Source organism: Oryx dammah, unplaced genomic scaffold, assembly GCF_014754425.2.
Source record: "Oryx dammah isolate SB20612 unplaced genomic scaffold, SCBI_Odam_1.1 HiC_scaffold_16, whole genome shotgun sequence".
Lineage (NCBI taxonomy): Eukaryota > Metazoa > Chordata > Mammalia > Artiodactyla > Bovidae > Oryx > Oryx dammah.
Genome location: NW_024070200.1, coordinates 37,821,264 through 37,833,687, shown reverse-complemented (window position 1 = coordinate 37,833,687; position 12,424 = coordinate 37,821,264). Strand labels below are relative to the sequence as shown.

At 44.6% G+C, this 12,424-nt stretch overlaps 2 protein-coding genes and 1 pseudogene across 7 annotated transcripts in view; 1 reads left to right on the top strand and 2 right to left on the bottom strand.

Annotated features, from left to right (window-relative positions):
* Positions 1–560, bottom strand: part of LOC120875331 — a 38,005-nt pseudogene extending 37,445 nt beyond the window's left edge.
* The window catches only part of NRG4 (neuregulin 4), a 103,920-nt gene extending 103,267 nt beyond the window's left edge, over positions 1–653 (bottom strand). Inside the window, exon 1 of one of the 6 annotated variants that reach the window (XM_040257353.1) lies at positions 591–653. The gene's annotated coding sequence lies outside the window, so the exon portion shown is untranslated. Of the gene's footprint in view, positions 1–2; positions 24–590 lie in introns of those variants that run through there. The other 5 variants (XM_040257349.1, XM_040257346.1, XM_040257348.1 and 2 more) reach the window with 5 other exon arrangements.
* TMEM266 (transmembrane protein 266) overlaps positions 392–12,424 on the top strand; it is a 127,194-nt gene continuing 115,161 nt past the window's right edge. Inside the window, exon 1 of the mRNA XM_040257323.1 lies at positions 392–455. The gene's annotated coding sequence lies outside the window, so the exon portion shown is untranslated. The remainder of the gene's footprint in view (positions 456–12,424) is intronic.

Below are 12,424 nucleotides of genomic sequence, written 5' to 3'. Positions count from 1 at the left end.
ACATCAGACCTTCTCTCCACGACCCCTTCCTGATTCCACACGCGCACGCGCAGCCCCTCATACACCCGACACGTCCCCGCGACCCCCTCACCCACGCCACGAAACCTGCGCGCTGTTTGGGCCCAGGCGCGAGCCGCGTCCCCAGCCCCCGCCCCCCGCCCGGTTCCCGCCGCCAGCCCGCCCGACCCGCCGAGGGTGCCGGTTTCCTAGACAGCCGCGCGGCCGCTCCGCAGCCGCCTGGGCGCGCGCGCCGAAAGAGGAGGCGAGGGCGCAGGCGCGGGCCCGGTCCTGCCGCCGGCGCGGGGCCGCGCGCGCGCCCCCGAGCGCGGTGGGCGGAGGAGCGGAGGAAGCCGCGGGGCCGCGAGGGGGCGGGGGGGCGGAGAGGGGAGCCCCGGGAGCGCGAGCCGCGGCCGGCGCCGCTGCAGAGCCGAGCGAATCCCCAGTCCCGGCAGCAGGTATGCGTCCCCCAAGCCGGCCGTGGCCGGGGCTTCCCCTGCCACGCTGCCCGGGTCCTGTGGCCGGGGCGGGGGTGGGGGCCGGCCAGGGTTTGCAGGGTACATGCCCGGGAGGGCTGGGATCTTACCACTGACCTTCATCCCCTCTGGCCGGGGTAGCAATGCGAGGGTGCCTGGGGCAGCCCAGGGCTTCAGCTCCAGCCTGGAGATCTGCTTCTTGTCACATGCTTCTTATTTATTTTTGCAAACTGCCCTGGTTCGGGTCCAGCTGCAGATGCCTTACCTCCCATTCTTTGCCTCCGTGTGCCATCTTGCATTTATTAATAAAACATGCAAGCTGGGAGTGGGGGGGGGAGTGCTGCTGGGGGGAATCCCATTGCAGTATAACAAGCGAGCGCCTGTTTTCGGTTTTCGAGTGTGGCATTGAGGTGGAAATCCCACACCCCGGGGATTTGTGGCTTGGTTGGTCGTAACCGCTTCCTAGTGGGCTTCCCCCATTTGTCTGGAGGCGCCACAGCGGCAGAATGGACTGGCAAGAAAGGATGGTGGTTTTTCACTGTCAGGCCAGAATCCCGTTCTAGGGACAGGTGCAAGCTACGGCAGACAGTTCCCCTGCTTGCTAACTTGCCAGGGTGTCTTAAAACCAGAAAATTGTTTCCCTTGATTGCCGAGAGGAGGCCTTGAACAGAATCCCTGAGACTTGCATACTCAAACTCATTAAGGTTTTGCATCTGAGGATGACTAAAGCTTGCCACCTGTTGGAAGTTAGACCCCATGAAATTCCCTGTAATCTAGCCCACCAATCCCTGTTTCAGACACTAATACTGAGATAGCAATAGGCCCATATTGATTCCTAATGTATTCTTTAATACTGCTTGGCTTTTGTCTCTTTTAAAATAAAACCTGACTATGATTTGATGCCCCATATGTTATAGATTGAAATGAGATGATTTGTTTATATTCCATACACATATCCTAAAGACTAAATTTCTCTTCAGTTACCTATTTCCCCAGCTTTTCACCTTGCTTCAAGAAACAGTTCCAAAAGTGGGACGTATGAAACTACCTTTTTTTTCCCCCCTTGAAATGCTATGGTGAAAAAATAGCGAAAGCTAGAAGTATAGAATAAAAATGGTTATCACAAGATGTTTGGATATGGCAACAGGACTATAATTGCTTTTAAAATGTATAGTAGAGTGCCACATTTAATCATGAGAACACATTTTTTTAATGGTCATATATACCAGATACTGAGTTATAAGCAATTGGTGCATGATCTCATTTAATCTTCATAACAAACCTATTATCTCCATGTTGAACACAAAGAGGCTAAGACTTAGGTTAGCTAACTTGCCCAAGGTCACACAGTCAGGGACAGGATAAGGATACAAACTCTAGTGCATCTGATTGCTGGGGAGGCTGGGGGTGGGGGTGGGGGTTAGTGCATGGGTAAGGGGGTGGGAGTAATGTTTAACCCTGGTACTGCCACTCCATCCACATTTCATTAAGATCAAAGCTTATGAATGAACATACAGGCTTGGATCTGATTTTCCATTTCATAGATTCGATTCAACCTTTGTGACTTTCCAGTAATAGAAACTGTTGTTTCAGAATGGATTTGTGTGGAATTTTTTAAGGTGGCACTGAGCCTATAAACGTGGATTTGAGACATGTTTCTTACACTTGCAGAGAATGCACTTATGGTTGCCAGATGAGGGGTGGATGGAGGGAAGGGATAGTTAGGGAGTTTGGAATGCATATGTGCACACTGCTGTATTTAAAATGAACAGCCAACAAGGACCTACTGTATAGGGTATGGAACTCTGCTCAATGTTATGTGGCAGCCTGGATGGGAGGGGGGTTGGGGAGAGAATGGATACATGTCTATGTATGGCCGAGTCCCTTCCCTGTTCACCTGAAACTATCACAACATTGTTTGTTAATCAACTATACCCCAATATAAAATAAAAACTTTAAAAGAAAATTTTTTTAAAGACATATTTCTGTTCAGCTCTCCCAAAACAGTTTCAAAAAGTTGTTTCCCTTCACATTTAAGTCTATAAAATATATATGCATCAGGTAAAATGAGTCATTCACATTTTTCATGGTCACATTCAAGTCCTGTCTTCTCCCTACACTGCACACCATTTTCTGGTCTCACTGCCAGTCATGAAAACATTGACACACTTGTGTGTATGTGCCTTAACTAGGTGAAGAAATCTATGCACGCTGTAGACCATAATCCAGTCTCTCTGTGATTGTAGCAGCTCTTCATTAGAAAAATCTTGGAATTTGTACATTTAACAATGGATGTAAGTTTAATCGTTTTATATAAATGCATTATTATAATGCAGGTATTAGATCTTGCTACACGTTCCTAACAGTTTTCACTGTAGTTGCATCGATGGGAAATTCATCCAGGGGAGCTACAAAGTTTTATACTCAGGTCACATATTTGAGATGGTGGTGAGAAAAGTATAGATAGGCATAAGGGATTATTTGAAAATTATGTCCCATGGAAGTTACAGCTTTAATGTTAAATTGGTGAATAATATTAGGTCAGAAATAAAAGACTCTCTTGTAAATTCTATAAGCTCTGTTTTCTTTCTTGGGCAATATGACTGGTTTTAGGACCTCATGATGTTACTTTTTTCGTTATACTGTATTCTGTTGATAGTAAAGCAATTTGTTACAACCATTTTGCCTTACGGAAGTCACTTGGTTTTGGAAGCGCACAGCTCTGGTGCTGATGGAAATGCTGAGATGGAGCCTTTCTGCCCTGGGGATTTCCAGTTTCTGATCAGATAAACTCAAGATAAATCCTGATGTTACTGAGCGGGAAGTGGAAAGCAAAGAGAGGCATTGCTTGATTCTGGGGAGTAAATGGGTTTTCCGAAGGGGAGCACCTCTATCTTCTACAGTCAGTTGTCTCATAATTAAAAAGCATCCAAGAAGTCTACTTTCTTCTATTCAAGCAGGATTTTATTTACTGCAGGGCTGAGCACCCTTTTTTGGTGCAGTGGTCAATTTGAGGAACATTAAAACGTTTCTGACTACATATTTGTTTTCCTGAAACATATATTTACACTGGGAAAAACCATATGGGCAACTATGGATGCTTAAGTGTTATTATTTTTTTTCCCCTTCACCAAGGATTTTTTTTTTTCTTTTTTTGGAAGTGGGGAAGAAACTAAAATTTTTCCAAGCTCTATAACTAGCATGCAGTGCAGTGACTTATTGTAATGCACATTTTAATGTATTGTTGAGTAAGACATTGGGAACTTGCATATTTGTCTTTCCTTGACTGACCTTGTAGGCTACTTACTTGTGAAATGTTTTGTTTTCTTACACTTAACTTAGTATTCTCTAAAATGAGATATTTCTGTGTCAGCAATCTGGAATCAAAAGTTCACAGTAAGTTTACTCTGAAATACTCGATTTTCACCAGTCTTCTTTTTCTCTCCTTGGTGGAAGTTATAGCAAGGGTTTTAATTTTATTTAGAAAGCTGTTCACAACCTGCTAGTTAATCCATCCCCTTTCCAAACTGAACCAGAGTTCACAAATGCTGGCCAGCACATCCACCATAGGACTTTCTCCAATAGTCCTGGTCTGTTGAGAGACCTAGACCTTTGGTTGAGCTTGTATACACTCAGTTGCCCCATAAGGAAGATGTAAGAGTTCCTAAAGTGGGCTCACATCTGTGGGCTTTGGGCACAAGGGAGGATGGAGGCTGCTTATAGAAAAGGGCCAGGAAATCAATTCTCCTGTACCAACGTTAGTATCTATTGTGATTTCTACTTGCAAATATGTATGTGTTGTAAAATGATCAATCATTACATTAATACAGAAGGTAGAAGTCCATGGTTAGAATCTTTGATAGACTTATACCTTCATGAGACCACCGTTAATAGTTTGCTATGGATTTCTCTGGATTTTTTAATGCGGATACTAAAATGTTACAGTTCACCAACAATACTATACATAGATGCATACTGCTTTGCAGTTTCTTTTCTTGCACTTGGCAGTATACTTTGAACCTCTAGAAAGCCCTTGAATGGCATACTTCTAGACACAGCCACAATGGGAGCTAGATGAGAGGAGCCCTGTAACCAGGGCTGGAGGAAGGAAACTGATGTGTGCTGTGACCTGCCATAGGTAGTTTCACATTCATGTCTCCTTTAGCCCTTTGCAAGGACCCTTTGTGGTCAACTCTTTCTAGATTAGAAGAGAAGAGTCCGAGGTACATGACATAAGGAGCAGAGGCTGAGGTTCAGGCCCTGGTCAGTATGGCTCAGAATCTGGGCTTTTCCCTCCTCCTCACTCGCACTGCAGGATGGAGAGTGCCTCCCACCCTCCTCTGCCTCTGCCTGTCCACAGGGCCCCCCCTTGGTGTTCCTCTCCTGGACCATGCTTCCTGCAGATTCCTGCATGGTTTGCTCCCTCACCTCCTTTTGGCTCTGCTCAAAGTCTCATCACTCCTTTAAAACTACACACCCTCCCACAGGCATCCCTATCCCTCCTCCTGCTTTGCTTTTATCCACAGCCCCTCCAAACACACTCTATAAAAATCAGCCCCAGGGAATGAACGCTCCAGAGCACAGGGATTTTGTCTATTTTGTTCACTCCCCTAACCCTGGTGCTGTGGAAAAGAACTGACAAGTCACCATGGCATCCTTGAGTCTTTCCAGCCTCCCACACTTCTTGTTTTCTTGTAGCCCTTACAGTTCCCCGTTGTAAGCAGTGAAACCTCTCAAATGCAAAGGCTGTATATGTGTTGGGGGTGGGGGAGAACAACAAGGAAAGCGGAGAAGAATCGAGGGAGATCTTGTCTTACTTTTGAGCTGCTGTTGGTAAAAGAGGAACCTCCCAGACAGAGTCAGCCCTTGGCAAGATGAAAAGACAGTCTCCAGACGGCTGCAGTGTATAACAAGGAAGCAAAAGGTACATGGGAATATGGCTTGGGATGGAAAGGAGACCTGTGTGAGTTCCCTTCTATTTGGAGTGCAGAATGATTTTGAAGACTTCCAAAGAAGGATGCTCTAGAGTCCACCAACTTTCCCATGACCTGAGTCACTAGAAAGGAAAAGGAATCTGTGGACACTCATACAGGCAGGTGAGTCATGGCACTACCAGCTTCATCCTGTTTTTTAAGGTTGAATACCTGTTGGTGTCTTTCCTGCTTAAGCGAGGGTGTGATCTTTCCTACTTAAGCCAGAGTGTGAAAGTTCATTGCCAAAGCATTTATCTCATGAGTCTGAGTTTTGCAGAAAGCATACCCCAACAGCATCCCAGCCTGAGATTATTTTGGTCCCAGCAGTCTCAGACTCCAAGTTACCATTCATTCATCTATTGTTTGCAGTAGTTCTTGGGCAGCAGCAAAATGATGGGCATTTGGGACACGAACGTGACTCAGAACACTGTAGAACTGAGTACACTGGAGTGCCAGAGGGAGGGAATGGCTATAGGATGGAGTCTTGGTGGAGCCTCTCCTCAGCCACAGGGAAGCCTCCTTCTCCTTCTCTCCTCCTCAGTGCCTTTAATTGCTGCCCTAGGCGGTCCGAATTATCTACCAGGAGAGAATTCCCCTCCAGGAAAATGTAGCCTGCCTGAAACTGCTTTTGATTCGTAATGGAAACTACTCAGTAGCTAGGACAGGGCCGATAACTCGGGCTCCCACAGCTCATTAAAACAAAGAATTTTAATAAGTATTTCTGCCCTTTTCAGCCCAGGTTTTTGGAAGTGCATGCTGCTATCAGGCAGCTCTTCTCTGAATTTCAGCCTCAAGCCATAACGCATGCAGTGCTTTCTGCTACTCTTGGCTTGAACTAAGTCTGAAGCGAGTTATTTCATCCGTGATTTTCTGACAATGCCCCCATCCGAGTTACAGAATTGCCATCATGTCCAGCCAATGCAATATAGAAATAAGGTTAAGTAACCTTTCTCCTGTAATGATTTCCCTTCAAACAGTTAAATCTTTGATTTTACCTGAATTTGATGCAGCTTTAAAAAAAAAAAAAATTTCTGTGACACCTGCTAATTCTCCTTTACCTATGGCTACTGAAATGTATTAGTTATACCCTTCAAAACAAAAGAACAAGGTGAAATATATTGTAATTGTGTTCCGCTGGTAGCATACCTTCAAAAGAAGTCTCTTTCGTTTCTCCCTGTCCTTTCATTATCAGTTTCTACCAGGGACTCTGCATTTTCACTCCCCACTTCCTGTCTTACCGGGAACCCCTGTCCCCACCCTTCTATGGAACAGAACTCTTAAAGGTCACCTCTGATTGCCTAATCACAAATCCAATGGCCCTTTCTCAGATTTCGTTCCTGATGGCTCAGCAACATCTGACCCCATTGACTTCCACTCCTTGAACTGCTCCCTGCTGGCAGCATCTTCCTAACGTGTCTGATCTTTCCTCAGCTCTCAACCTTCCTGTTCTATCAAGAGGCAGCCCTGAGAAGAAATTAGAGTGTGGGCTCTGCCCAGGGGGTGAATCCTGGCTCTAGTTCTTCCTAATTGTGTGACTTTGCACAAATGATTTAATAACACCATGCCTCAGTTTCTTCATCAGTGAAATGGGAAGAAGACTAGCTTTGTTGTAGGGCTGTCAGGAAGAAGATGAAATGAGTGTGCCTGGTAAACAGCAATCACTCAGTAAATGTCACCTTTTATCACTGTAACTTCCTGTTTGGATGCCTTCAGAGTCTCCTAGCTGCGGGATAAAACCGTAACTTTAGCACCTGATTAGTTTGCTCCCTGCCCCAACCCTTTCCAGCCTGTGCCCACTGCCTAGCCTTTGCTCTGATCCTCCTTCCCCCCGCCAGAGGAAGGGAAGAGAGCTGAGGGCTGTGCCTGCCTGGAGGCTCTGAGCACAGACCACCTTGTAATGAAAGACATCCTCCCTTGGGCACCGAGCCTATCTCTCTCAGGCAGATTATAAATTACTTAAGGACACCAGCTGTGATTTATACTCTTAAAAAATATTGCCTCAGCATTTAGCACTGTACTTTACACATAGTAGGAATTTAACTCATATCTTTGAACTGCCAGAACTTTATAGGTTTCCTTGGTCCTCCCAAAATCCTTTTTCCTCCTACACTGAAACACCTATTGATTGGTCCTAAAGCCCATGTAAGCTTTATATGGGGAGATTGACTCGACACCACAGGGCGAGTTAACCACCTCAACCTTTTTGGAATGAGGAGGGATATACAGAAATCATTAAAATAATGGGAGCACAGGGAGTTATTTAATGCTTTTTAAAAGGAGTTTGAAATCCTACCAACCCATGAAGCTGTTAGGATTTTATAAAGTGGAGCTTTTTTCTGTCCTCATGACATCCATCCCAAGTAAAATGAGCTCTGAGGGTTTAAGTGGCAAATCTTTAGACCTCGTCACAGGCCTGCTCCTGAGCCGCTGTGTTCCAGTCCTGTTTTCTTTCCCCTTACTATGCGGGTGAGAGGACAGTGAAGTTGAATGAAGATCAGAGGAGGGGCTGCCTACTTAAAAAAAAGTAGTCCTGTTCCTGACATTCTGTTGGCAAGGCAGGTACTCCATCTGTTTCTGTTGTCTCTCTGAGGTCGTGTATAGTCAGAGTTGTGCTGCCAGTAGAAGTGTCCCCTCTCTTACCCTGGCAGCCTTACAGACCACGTTCTTTGCATCTTCAGATTCTGTAGCAGGATATTTCCGCTTCAGCATTATTGACAATGGGGCTGGATAACTTTGTTGTAGGGGAGCTGTCCTGTGCACTGCTTAGTAGCATCCCTGGCCTCTACCTACTAGATGCCAGTTGAGATGATCAAAAAATGTATCTACATATTGCCAGATGCCCCCCTGGGAATCTTTGGCATCTCTCAGTTGAGAAGCATTGCTCTATAGGATCAAACACGGAAACTCAGCATCTTACCATTTTGTAAGAATACCAGAATTTGGACAGATGGGGGCAATTGAAGGTGAAGATTTTAATAGCTGTGAAAGGTGAATTTGTGTTTGAAATTACTAACACAGGGAAAATTTAGTGTTATAAGCAGTTATAGATTTTATCATAAATAAGGAGAAGTAAACAAATAAAGTAGTTTTAGAAGTTGAGACCATTTTACCCCTAATGGCCTTGGATCTGAATATAACACCTCATTCTAGGGCTGTTTCAACCATCTTGGACTATTTTTGTTGGAATTGTATTTAAGGCCTTTGGCAGTGAGTATATAATTGTTTTTAAACCTTTGACAATAAGTATATTAAACCAAAAATAATTAATATTTCTGGAGAAATCCTGGTTAATTACCATTGGAGAAAATTATATTTCACCTAAGGTTGGCTGGCTCTCTTCACCAGAGGCTGCTTCTGACCACAAAGTTACTTGAAAACAGCACTTGCAGGTGCTTCAGGGGTGAAGGAGGACTGACAAGGCCTTTTGGGCTTTGGCGAAGGGCCACAATTAATCAGTACTGTCCATGGCAGTCAGAAAATGTAACTGTATACGTGTGATTTGAAACCCAATTGAAAGCCAACTCCAATTGACAGTCACCACTGTGTTCTTTCTAAAGAGAGTAGCTAATTTTCATGTCACGCCCCCAAACTGAAAGTAACAGTAAATATACTGCTTTCTGAAAAACATTAAGGCTCCAGCCTCAGGAGAGATCTGCTTTGGCCAGAGATCACCTTTGGTGTGTTAATTTCCTTTGAAAAGGAAATGCATACACAGAAGACCCCAAGATGCTCACTACCCAAGAGTTGAGAAATGAGCCTTGTGCAATGTCTTGAATCAAGGAAGCCAGTAGACTAACTGATTCCATGGACAACTGTGAGCATCTTCAATGTTCCAGACTTGTGCTAATAGGTGGAAGGAACTCCAAATGTCATGTCCGTGCTGTGGGCTGAACTGTGTTCCCCCAAAATGCATATGATGAACCCCCAGGGTGGCTGTTTGTGGAGAAAGAATCTTGAGGAAAAAATTAAGATTAAATGAGGTCAATAATTTTTTAAAAAAGATGTATCCCAATGTTCATGGCAGTGCTATTTACATTAGCCACGACACGGAAGTAACCTAAATGTCCATTGACAGATGATTAAATAAAGTAGATGTGGTACATATATACGATGGAATATTATCAGCCATAAAAAAGGAATGAAATTGGATCATCGGTAGTGATGTGGATGGGCCTAGAGTCTGTCATACAGAGCGAAGTAAGTCAGAAAGAGAAAAACAGATATTGCTTATTAATGCATGTGTATGGAATCTAGAGAGATGGTACTGATGAACCTATCTGCAGGGCGGGAACAGAGATGCAGACGCAGAGAACACATATGTAGGCGCAGGGGAATAGAGGGTGTAGAAAAGGCAGCTAGTGGAGACCTGCTACATAGCACAGGAGACTCAGCTCCGTGCTCTGTGATGACCTAGAGGGGTGGGAGGGAGCTTCAAGAGGGAAGGGATTAAGTATACATATAGCTGATTCACTTCATTGTACAGCAGAAACTAACACAACATTGAACAGCAATTATACTCCAATTTAAAAAGAAAAGATTGAGGTCATAAGGATGGGGCCTTAATCTGCCAGGACTATGTCTTATAAAAAGAGGGAGTTCTCTCTAGCAGTCTCTCTCCCCCTCTCTCTTTTTCCCACCGCCAGTGTGAAGATATAGCAGGGAGAAGAGCTCTCACTAGAGCTAGACTGTACTGGCACTCTGATCGTGGACTTTTCATCTCCAGAACTGTGAGAAAATAAGTTTGTTATTTAAGCCATGTAGTCTAGGGAATTTTGTTAAGGCAGTCTAAGTTGACTAGTTCACCCAGCATCCTCACTGTCCAAATGAGGAGACTGGATCCAGAGAAGTAAATGACTTCCCCAAGGTCCAGGTACTCAGTTAGTGGTGGAACTGGAGCACAAAACAGGTTTCCTGACCCCTAGTCCAATGTCTGTTCCTCTTTCCCCACTGCCTCGGGTTGTTGTTGTTCTTTCGTGCAGTCGTGAAGTGTCCGACTCTTCATGACCCTGTGGACTGCAACACACCAGGCTTCCCTGTCTCTCGATGTCTCCCAGAGTTTGCCCAGGTTCATGTCCACTGAATCAGTGATGCCATCCAACCATCTCATCCTTATCTCTAGAACCCATCACTCCTCATAATCCTTGTGCTTGCCCTGTTTAGCTCAGCATTGCTGTGAGGATCAGTGAGATGGTACAAAAAATGACAGTTTAAGTTATAAACTACAAAATATTTTACGAATATAAATATCATGCTCAACTCAGATTTTGCCTAGGAGGCAGAAATCTGGGCTTCCTTGGGAGCTCAGCTGGTAAAGAATCTGCCTGCAATGCAGGAGACCCTGGTTTGATTCCTGGGTTGGGAAGATCCTTTGGAGAAGGGATAGGCTACCCACTCCAGTATTCCTGGGTTTCCCTGGTGGCTCAGACAGTACAGAATCTGCCTACATGTGGAAGACCTGGGTTTGATCCCTGGATTGGGAAGATCCCCTTGTCATCTGAATTAAATTCACCCATTCCCATCCATTTTAGTTCACTGATTCCTAAAATGTTGATATTCACTCTTGCCATCTCCTGCTTGAGCAGATCCAGTTCACCTTAATTCATGGATCTACCATTCCAGGTTACTCTGCAATATTGTTCTTCACAGAATCAGACTTTACTTTCGCCACTGGACACATCCACAACCAAGTGTCTTTTACACTTTGGCCCAGGCGCTTCATTCTTTCTGGAGCTATTTTTCTGCTCTTCCTCAGTAACATATTGGACACCTACCAACCTGGGGGGCTCATCTTCCTGTGTCGTATCTTTTTGCCTTTTCATACAATTCATGGGGTTCTCGAAGCAAGAATACTGAGGTAGTTTGCCATTCCTTTCTCCAGTGGACCATATTTTGTCAGTACCGTCCACCATGACCCATCCATCTTGGGTGGCCCTGCACGGCATGGCTCATAGCTTCGTTGAGTTATACAAGCCTGTGATGTGTGTGATCATTTTGGTTAGCTTTCTTTGATTGTGGTGAGGTGATCAAGATGGCGGAGTAGAAGGATATGTGTTTATCTTCTCTTTTACAAAGGTCAAGAAAGAGTCAGTTCCTTGGTTCTGTTTGGCTGAAGTATGGTAATGTTTTGCTCCCACAGATTCTGCATATGACTCTGCTTCTTGAATGAAAACATGTCTCTCCTTCTCCAAGTCTAGTTTATTACCTGTATGTGTGTGTTAGTCACTCAGGTTTGTCTGACTCTTTGCGATCCCATAGCCTATAGCCCACCAGGCTCCTCTGCCCATGGAATTCTCCAGGCAAGAATACTAGAGTGGGTTGCCATTCCCTTCTCCAGGAGGTCTCCCCAACCCAGGGATCAAACCTGGGTCTCCTGCATTGTAGGCAGATTCTTTACTGTCTGAGCCTCTACATAGATTCCTACTATACATAAACAGACTTCATTTCCCAACATTTTCCATAATTATTTCACCCAGTTTTTAACCTTCCAAAAAGATTCTTCGTCTGTTATATCATAACCTAAAATAGTTCCATTTGAATCTCTGTAGCAAATTGGACCCAATGCATGGAATCTCTTCTGACCTGCTGTATACCATATAGCAAGATTTATTTTCTCACCAGTATTTAACTTCTAAAAGGGGGTGTCTAGGCTTGTCTTGCTGCTCAGTAATGTCATCAGAGGCCAGGATTCTATTTAGCATTTTGCTTCTCATGGTCAGGAGCAGATGCTTCACCTCCAGGCATTTGATGTGTATTCCAGGCAGGAAGAAGGAGAGGGACAAAGGTGAAGTAAAAAAGCTTTTTCCTCTCCAGGTTTTACCTTCATACTGGGGAAGGGACTTCTTGTTTTATTTTATTAATCAGGGCTATATCACATTACCACTTCTTAATGCAAAGGTGTCTGGGAGTTCAAGTATTTTGCTTTCTAGCCTCTACTTCAGAGGGAGAAAAGGGTTGAATGGGGCTTGTGAGCCAAGTTAA